A 10,934-nucleotide genomic window follows, 5' to 3' on the forward strand; every position below is an offset into this window, starting at 1 on the left:
CCCAGGCCCCGCCCCCCTTATTCAAGTCCCACCCCTCATTAACCTAGTCCTAAATATGTCATAGGAATCTTCCTGGGTGGATGATACTGTACAGGGCCCGTCTCATTGTGCGTTCCAAGTCGAACCCTATTCCCCTATATAGTGCACTACTTTTGACCAGGACCCATCCCTTTTCCATCCAGGGCCCTGGTCCAAAGTAGTGCACTATATAGGGAATAGGGTACCATTTGGGATACATCCTGAGTGTGTTTTCTCTGTGTGTTTTCTCTGTGTGTTCTTTGTTTCCGTGGGTTTTGTGTTTGTTGGCATGCAGTAGGGCTGGGCCTGTTTCTCAGCAGTGCTCTACTCTCACTATAACCTGTTTCTAGCCACCCGTACTCTTACCTGACTACTAGTCCAAACTTAGAGGGACTTCTCACGCGCACACACACTTCCTGTGCCTTCAGAAAGTATTCACAAACCTTGACCTTTTCCACATTTTGTTACGTTACAACCTTATTCTAAAATGGATTAGATTGTTGTTTTTCCCTCATCAATCTACACACAATACCCCATAATGACAAAGCAAAAATAGGTTTTAGATTTTTTTTGCACATTTATATATATATAACCAAAAATAAATATGACATTTACATAAGTATTCAGACCCTTTACTCAGTACTTTGTTGAAGCACCTTTGGCAGCGATTACAGCCTCGAGTGTTCTTGGGTATGACGCTACAAGCTTGGCACACCTGTATTTGGGGAGTTTCTCCCATTCTTCTCTGCATATTCTCTCAAGCTCTGTCAGGTTGGATGGGGACCGTCGCTGCACAGCTATTTTCAGGTCTCTCCAGAGATGTTGAATCGGGTTCAAGTCCGGGCTCTGGCTGGGCCATTCAAGGACATTCAGAGACTTGTCCCGAAGCCACTCCTGCATTGTCTTGGCTGTGTTCTTAGGTTCGTTGTCCTGTTGGAAGGTGAACCGTCGCCCCAGTCTGAGGTCCTGAGTGCTCTGGAGCAGGTTTTCATCAAGGGTCTCTCTGTTCTTTGCTCCGTTCATCTTTCCCTCGATCCTGACTAGTCTCCCAGTCCCTGCCGCTGAAAAACATCCCCACAGCATGATGCTGCCACCACCATGCTTCACCGTAGGGATGGTGCCAGGTTTCCTCCAGACGTGACGCTTCGCATTCAGGCCAAAGGGTTCAATATTGGTTTCATCAGACCAGAGAATCTTGTTTGTCATGGTCTGAGAGACTTTTGGGTGCCTTTTGGCAAACTCCAAGTGGGCTGTCATGTGCCTTTTACTGAGGAGTGGCTTCCGTCTGACCACTCTACCATAAAGGCCTGATTGGTGGAGTGCTGCAGAGATGGTTGTCCTTCTGGAAGGTTCTGCCATCTCTACAGAGGAAGTCTAAAGCTCTGTCAGAGTGACCATCGAGTTCTTAGTCACCTCCCTGACCAAGGCCCTTCTCCCATGATTGTTCAGTTTGGCCGGGCGGCCAGCTCTAGGAAGAGTCTTGGTGGTTCCAATCTTCTTCCATTTAAGAATGATGGAGGCCACTGTGTTCTTGGGGACCTTCAATGCTGCAGAAATGTTTTGGTACCCTTCCCCAGATCTGTGCCCCGACACAATCCTGTCTCAGAGCTCTACAGACAATTCCTTTGACCTCAGGGCTTGGTTTTTGCTCTGAGATGTATTGTTAACTGTGTGACCTTATATAGACAGGTGTGTGCCTTTCCAAATCATGTCCAATCAATTGAATTTACCACAGGTGGACTCCAGTAAAGTTGTAAAAACATCTCAAAGATGATCAATGGAAACAGGATGCACCTGAGCTCAATTTCAAGTCTCATAGCAAAGGGTCTGAATACTTATGTAAATAAGGTATTTCTGTTATTGATATGGTAATACATTCTTAAAAACCTGTTTTCACTTCCCTTTATCTTGGAATGTGACAGGAGGACATTGACACAGATACTGACAGATTCTTTCTCTCTCTCTCTCGCTCTCTCTCGCTCTCTCTCGCTCTCTCTCGCTCTCTCTCGCTCTCTCTCTCTCTCTTTTCAATTCAAGGGCTTTATTGGCATAGGAAACACATGTTAACATTGCCAAGTGAAGTAGAAAATAAACAAAAGTGAAATAAATAATACAAATTAACATTAAACATTACACTCACAAAAGTTCCAAAATAATAAAGTAATTTCATATTATGTGCAAATAGTTGAAGCACAAAAGGGAAAATAAATAAACATAAATATGGGTTGTACAATTCTTCACTGGTTGACCTTTTCTTGTGGCAACAGGTCACACATCTTGCTGCTGTGATGGCACACTGTGGTATTTCACCCAGTAGATATGGGAGTTTATCAAAATTGGGTTTGTTTTTGAAATCTTTGTGGATCTGTGTAATCTGAGGGAGATATGTGTCTCTCATATGTTTATGAAGCTACAAGCTTGGCACACCTCTATATGGGAACTTTTTTTTCCATGCAGTGGAACGTTTTGTCCAGGAAGTTGTATAAAAGGGATTGAATGTGTTGTTGCCTAATTGTTTTCTGAGTAGGTTTCTACACTACTTTCCTTCCATCTATAGCATTTCTTAATATTATTCAGTTCCTTTGGTTTTGACGCTCATGATTGAGTATCGCTCTGTTCAAGTAGACTGTGATTTTGCTGTGATCTGATTGGGGTGTCAGTGGGCTGACTGTGAACGCTCTGAGAGACTCTGGGTTGAGGTCAGTGATAAAGTAATCTACAGTACTACTGCCAAGAGATGAGCTATAGGTGTACCTACCATAGGAGTCCCCTCGAAGCCTACCATTGACTATGTACATACCCAGCGTGCGACAGAGCTACAGGAGTTGTGACCCGTTTCTGTTGGTTATGTTGTCATAGTTGTGCCTAGGCGGGCATATTTGGGAGGGAATGCTGTCACCTCCAGGTAGGTGTTTGTCCCCCTGTGTGCTGAGGGTGTCAGGTTCTTGTCCGATTCTGGCATTTAGGTCACTACAGACGAGTACATGTCCCTGGGTCTGGAAATGATTGATTTCCCCCTCCAGGATGGAGAAGCTGTCTTCATTAAAGTATGGGGATTCTAGTGGGGGATATAGGTAGCACACAGGAGGACATTTTTCTCTGTTAAGATCATTTCCTTTTGAATTTCTAGCCAAATGTAAATGTTTTCCTGTTTTGATTAATTTAATAGAGTAAGTTAGTGAGTTCTATACCAAATTAGCATAACCCCCTGAGTCCCTTCCCTGTTTCACACCTGGTAGTTTGGTGGATGGGACTACCAGCTCTCTGTAACCTAGAGGGCAACCAGCGGGTACATCTGGGCTAGTGTAAGAGTGGGGGTTGGGCCTGTTTGCCTGCTCATGGCCTGGGCGTATGTGTGACTTCCATGTTGAGGCCCTCTTTGCGGGAGTGGGGGGCATGGGGTGGGCAGGAGGAGCATAGGTCTGATCTGAGGGGACCTAAATGGGGTGTGGGCATGGTTGACTTGACAATATTGATTATTCTTACTTTAATTATGTTAATATTGTAAATCTCCAAAGAAAGCTTTGGCAATTCTCTCTGTCTCTGTCTCTCATTTCATTTCAATTCAATTAAATTTGCTTTATTGGCATGATGTAACAATGTACATATTGCCAAAGCTTTCTTTGGAGATTTACAATATTAACATAATTAAAGTAAGAATAATCAATATTGTCAACGGGACAACAGTAACAACAATAACCAAGGGTCAAAATAACCAGACATTCAACAATAACAATAAGCATACAGTAGAGGACATGTGCAGGTTGATTGGTCTGTCAGACACTGTCCCTCAACTTATGGCAGGCAGCGATGTAGTGCGCTGCCAACCCACAGCTCTCTGCGTCCTCCCCCAACAGGACGGGTAGCCTACTCTCATCAGAGAGGTCTTTGAAACCTTTAATAAGGGTTTCACATTTGGGGAGATGACACTCTCTAATTGTTTTATATTTTTGACATTTTGTCGGGAAATGCAGCTCTGTCTCAGGTTCTACTGTGGTACTAAGACATTCTAGAATACAGCTCTGTCTCAGGTTCTACTGTGGTACTAAGACATTCTAGAATGCAGCTCCGTCTCAGGTTCTACTGTGGTACTAAGACATTCTAGAATGCAGCTCTGTCTCAGGTTCTACTGTGGTACTAAGACATTCTAGAATGCAGCTCTGTCTCAGGTTCTACTGTGGTACTAAGACATTCTAGAATGCAGCTCTGTCTCAGGTTCTACTGTGGTACTAAGACATTCTAGAATGCAGCTCTGTCTCAGGTTCTACTGTGGTACTAAGACATTCTAGAATGCAGCTCTGTCTCAGGTTCTACTGTGGTACTAAGACATTCTAGAATGCAGCTCTGGTTTAGAAGTCATTTAGAGTGATTTAAAGTCCAGGATGGAAAATAATCTTTCACTGTTTGTGTCAGTCACTCCCTCCTCCCCCTCCTCTTCTCCCACCAGCCCCCAACCACTCCCAGGGAACAGGGTGAGGTCCATCAGAAGGTGTGTGTGTGTGTGTGTGTGTGTGTGTGTGTTGCCGTTCGGCCTGATCAACTACATTCCTAAGCCCAGACCAAACCTTTTTTTGTGTTCTCTGCATTCCACAACAGGGCTATGAACATTCTTTGTGTGTGTGTTTGCATACGTGTGTCCATGCTTGTGTGTGTGTGTATATGTGTTTGCGTGTGTTTGCGTGTGTGTGTGTGTGTGTGTGTGTGTGTGTGTGTGTGTGTGTGTGTGTGTGTATGCATGTGTGTTTGTGTGTGTTCTGAGGTTTTTTCCAATGACGAAGCAAGTTCAGGAAATCTACCGTACGATAGCCATCATCAGAGCAACATGTACCACTCAGACAACATTACTACAACATTACTACAACCTACAACCTGTACCACTCAGACAACATTACTACAACATTACTACATCATACAACCTGTACCACTCAGACAACATTACTACAACATTACTACATCATACAACCTGTACCCCTCAGACAACATTACTACAACATTACTACAACATTACTACAACATTACTACATCATACGCAAGTAATGTGTATCTGTCACATTATCTTCCTGTATTACAAACACATGTTATGACTGTACCTGTTCAGAGGAAAGAACTGTGTGTGTTCCACATGGATAGAGCCTGGTCTAAAGTAGTGCACTATATAGGGAATAGGGTGTTATAGAGCTCTGGTCTAAAGTAGTGCACTCTATAGGGAATAGGGTGTTATAGGGCTCTGGTAAAAAAACTGTCTCTGGGCAGTCTGTTATCATTATAACACAATACTGTCTCTGGGCAGTCTGTTATCATTATAACACAATACTGTCTCTGGGCAGTCTGTTATCATTATAACACAATACTGTCTCTGGGCAGTCTGTTATCATTATAACACAATACTGTCTCTGGGCAGTCTGTTATCATTATAACACAATACTGTCTCTGGGCAGTCTGTTATCATTATAACACAATACTGTCTCTGGGCAGTCTGTTATCATTATAACACAATACTGTCTCTGGGCAGTCTGTTTCATTATAACACAATACTGTCTCTGGGCAGTCTGTTATCATTATAACACAATACTGTCTCTGGGCAGTCTGTTATCATTATAACACAATACTGTCTCTGGGCAGTCTGTTTCATTATAACACAATACTGTCTCTGGGCAGTCTGTTATCATTATAACACAATACTGTCTCTGGGCAGTCTGTTTCATTATAACACAATACTGTCTCTGGGCAGTCTGTTATCATTATAACACAATACTGTCTCTGGGCAGTCTGTTTCATTATAACACAATACTGTCTCTGGGCAGTCTGTTATCATTATAACACAATACTGTCTCTGGGCAGTCTGTTTCATTATAACACAATACTGTCTCTGGGCAGTCTGTTATCATTATAACACAATACTGTCTCTGGGCAGTCTGTTATCATTATAACACAATACTGTCTCTGGGCAGTCTGTTATCATTATAACACAATACTGTCTCTGGGCAGTCTGTTATCATTATAACACAATACTGTCTCTGGGCAGTCTTTTTCATTATAACACAATACTGAAGCTATGAAGTCTATTTATTCATCATAAAATACTGAAGCTGTGAAATCTATTGTTTTCATCATAACACAATACTAAAATAAAAAGATTGGAGAAGTGGTTTATCCATACATCTCCATTTTGGATAGATAACTCTTCATGTTGTTGTTTGTTTAAGGTTTTTCAATTTTCCCAGAAGTGGTTAGAGTCTATGGATTCTTCAGTTACATTGAGCTGATTTCTGACGTGCTGTTCCTTCTTTTTCCGTAGTGTATTTCTCTATTGTTTTAGTGATTAGCCATAGTGAAGGCTCAGGTTTTCTGGTTCTCTGTGTTTTTGGTTGGATAGGTTTCTCAATTTCCTTCTCAGGTTTTTGCATCCTCTCTCCTCAATTCAATTTCAATTTCAACTCAAGGGGTTTTATTGGCATGGGAAACATATGTTAACATTGCCAAAGCAAGTCAATAGAAAATAAACAATAGAAAATGAACATTACACTCATAGAAGTTCCTAAAGAATAAAGACATTACAAATGTCATATTATGTATATATACAGTGTTGTAACGATGTGCAAATGTGTAAAGTACATAAGGGAAAATAAATAAACATGAATATGGGTCGTATTTACAATGGTGTTTGTTCCTCTCTCTCTCTCTCTCTGTTAAACACTAACAACTAATACATATATCCATACAACTACAGCCACCTGACTAATATATATCTATACAACTATACAGCCACATGACTAATATATATCCATACAACTATACAGCCACCTGACTAATATATATCTATACAACTATACAGCCACCTGACTAATATATATCTATACAACTACAGCCACCTGACTAATATATATCTATACAACTATACAGCCACCTGACTAATATATATCCATACAACTATACAGCCACCTGACTAATATATATCTATACAACTACAGCCACCTGACTAATATATATCTATACAACTATACAGCCACCTGACTAATATATATCTATACAACTACAGCCACCTGACTAATATATATCTATACAACTACAGCCACCTGACTAATATATATCTATACAACTATACAGCCACCTGACTAATATATATCTATACAACTATACAGCCACCTGACTAATATATATCTATACAACTATACAGCCACCTGACTAATATATATCTATACAACTATACAGCCACCTGACTAATATATATCTATACAACTACAGCCACCTGACTAATATATATCTATACAACTACAGCCACCTGACTAATATATATCTATACAACTACAGCCACCTGACTAATATATATCCATACAACTATACAGCCACCTGACTAATATATATCTATACAACTATACAGCCACCTGACTAATATATATCTATACAACTATACAGCCACCTGACTAATATATATCTATACAACTATACAGCCACCTGACTAATATATATCTATACAACTACAGCCACCTGACTAATATATATCTATACAACTATACAGCCACCTGACTAATATATATCCATACAACTATACAGTCACCTGACTAATATATATCTATACAACTATACAGCCACCTGACTAATATATATCTATACAACTATACAGCCACCTGACTAATATATATCTATACAACTACAGCCACCTGACTAATATATATCTATACAACTATACAGCCACCTGACTAATATATATCTATACAACTATACAGCCACCTGACTAATATATATCCATACAACTATACAGTCACCTGACTAATATATATCTATACAACTATACAGCCACCTGACTAATATATATCTATACAACTACAGCCACCTGTCACGTCCTGACCAGCAGATGGAGCTGGTGTAGTAGTTTGGGGGTCAGGACGTGGCAGTCTTGTGTGTGTCTTGTCACTCCTGATCAGGAACAGCTGGGAATCGTTGTTCCTGATTGGGAGTCATATATGTAGGAGTTGTTTGTCACTGGGGTTTGTGGGTGGTTGTTTTGCACTGCGTTTTTTAGCCTGCAAACTGTTGCTGCTGTCACGTTTATTGTTTCCTGTGGATGCTTTACTCCTTTTGTTGGGTAATTAAAAAATGAGTATTCACATACCTGCTGCGCCTTGGTTCATTTCAGAAGACAGTCGTTACAGAACCACCCACCAAAGGACCAAGCAGCAGAAGAGGAGGAAGCCACAGGAGAGGAAAATGGAGGAATGGACCTGGCAGGACGAAAGAAAATTCTGGGCGGACAAGTTAAGGGAGCTAAGGAAACCCGAGAGGCACCCCCAATAAATTTTTTTTGGGGGGCACACGGGTAGCTTGGCCAGGCCAGGGAAGAGCCGTAAGCCAGCTTCCCGTGACTACAGGGAGGTGCATAGGAGGTGGAGGGTGCCATGTTACGCTGAGGTATGCACCATCTCGCCTATACGGACGCACAGCCCAGTTCGCCCAGTACCAGCGCCCCGCAGGTGCCAGGGCAAGGTGAGCATCGAGCCGGAAGGGGGGATGCCAACCCTACAATCAAGACCGCCAGCGCGCCCTTTCGGTCCGGTGTTTCCCGCCAGACGCACTAGCATGGAGGTGCGTGTCTCCAGGCTGGCACGTCCTATACCAGCCCCACGCATCAGGAGTCTAGTGTGTCAACCCAGCCTCGCCAGTCAACCCAGCCTCGCCAGTCAACAGTCGTCAGAGCTGCCCGCCAGTCAACAGTCGTCAGAGCTGCCCGCCAGTCAACAGTCGTCAGAGCTGCCCGCCAGTCAACAGTCGTCAGAGCTGCCCGCCAGTCAACAGTCGTCAGAGCTGCCCGCCAGTCAACAGTCGTCAGATCTGCCCGCCAGTCAACAGTCGTCAGTGCTGCCCGCCAGTCAACAGTCACCAGAGCTGCCCGCCAGTCAACCATCACCAGAGCTGCCCGCCAGTCAACAGTCGTCAGAGCTGCCCGCCAGTCAACAGTCGTCAGAGCTGCCCGCCAGTCAACAGTCGTCAGAGCTGCCCGCCAGTCAACAGTCGTCAGAGCTGCCCGCCAGTCAACAGTCGTCAGAGCTGCCCGCCAGTCAACAGTCGTCAGAGCTGCCCGCCAGTCAACAGTCGTCAGAGCTGCCCGCCAGTCAACAGTCGCCAGAGTGGCCAGACTGCGCTGAACTGCCGGAGTGGCCAGACTGCGCTGAACTGCCGGAGTGGCCAGACTGCGCTGAACTGCCGGAGTGGCCAGACTGCGCTGAACTGCCGGAGTGGCCAGACTGCGCTGAACTGCCGGAGTGGCCAGACTGCCCTGAACTGCCGGAGTGGCCAGACTGCCCTGAACTGCCGGAGTGGCCAGACTGCCCTGAACTGCCGGAGTGGCCAGACTGCCCTGAGCTGCCGGAGTGGCCAGACTGCCCTGAGCTGCCGGAGTGGCCAGACTGCCCTGAGCTGCCGGAGCGGCCAGACTGCCCTGAGCTGCCGGAGCGGCCAGACTGCCCTGAGCTGCCAGAGCGGCCAGACTGCCCTGAGCTGCCAGAGCGGCCAGACTGCCCTGAGCTGCCAGAGCGGCCAGACTGCCCTGAGCTGCCAGAGCGGCCAGACTGCCCTGAGCTGCCAGAGCGGCCAGACTGCCCGGTTCTGCCAGAGCGGCCAGACTGCCCGGTTCTGCCAGAGCGGCCAGACTGCCCGGTTCTGCCAGAGCGGCCAGACTGCCCGGTTCTGCCAGTGCGGCCAGACTGCCCGGTTCTGCCAGAGCGGCCCGACTGCCCGGGTCTGCCAGGGTGCCCTGCCTGCCCTCCGGCCCAGCCCGAGTGGCCCTCCTGTACTCCGGCCCAGCCCGAGTGGCCCTCCTGTCCTCCGGCCCAGCCCGAGTGGCCCTCCTGCCCTCCGGCCCAGCCCGAGTGGCCCTCCTGCCCTCCGGCCCAGCCCGAGTGGCCCTCCTGCCCTCCGGCCCAGCCCGAGTGGCCCTCCTGCCCTCCGGCCCAGCCCGAGTGGCCCTCCTGTCCTCCGGCCCAGCCCGAGTGGCCCTCCTGCCCTCCTGCCCTCCTGCCCTTAGGCCCAGCCCGAGGGGCCCTCCGGTTCCCCGGCCCAGCCCGAGGGGCCCTCCGGTTCCCGGCCCAGCCCGAGGGGCCCTCCTGTCCCCCGGCCCAGCCCGAGGGGCCCTCCTGTCCCCGGCCCAGCCCGAGGGGCCCTCCTGCCCCCTGCCGAGGCCCTGCCCTCGGCAGGGGCCCTCCGGCCCAGCCAGGGCCTCCTGTCCCCGGCCCAGCCCGAGGGGCCCTCTTGTTCCCCGGCCCAGCCCGAGGGGCCCTCTTGTCCCCCGGCCCAGCCCGAGGGGCCCTCTTGTCCCCCGGCCCAGCCCGAGGGGCCCTCTTGTTCCCCGGCCCAGGCCGAGGGGCCCTCCTGTCCCCCGGTCCAGCCCGAGTGGTCCGTCTGCCCGGGTCAGCCCGAGTGGCCCGTCGGCCCGGCGCAGCTATCGGCGCCATCAAAGTGGGCGACGCCGAAGGTGGAGCGAGGTCCACGGCCTGCACCTGAGCCACCTCCAGGATTGGTGGGTTGGGGAGGGAGGGTGTAGCACAGTGCCGTCGGTGACGGCAGCCACCCTCCCTTCCCTCCCTTTATTGTTTAGGGGTTATTGTTTATGGGTTGTTTGTTGGTGTTTTTTGTTGTTGTTGTGGTTAGGTGCATTCTGGGGTCTGCACCTTGAGGGGGGGGTACTGTCACGTCCTGACCAGCAGATGGAGCTGGTGTAGTAGTTTGGGGGTCAGGACGTGGCAGTCTTGTGTGTGTCTTGTGACTCCTGATCAGGAACAGCTGGGAATCGTTGTTCCTGATTGGGAGTCATATATGTAGGAGTTGTTTGTCACTGGGGTTTGTGGGTGGTTGTTTTGCACTGCGTTTTTTAGCCTGCAAACTGTTGCTGCTGTCACGTTTATTGTTTCCTGTGGATGCTT

This window comes from Salmo salar, chromosome ssa03 (genome assembly GCF_905237065.1).
Source record: "Salmo salar chromosome ssa03, Ssal_v3.1, whole genome shotgun sequence".
Lineage (NCBI taxonomy): Eukaryota > Metazoa > Chordata > Actinopteri > Salmoniformes > Salmonidae > Salmo > Salmo salar.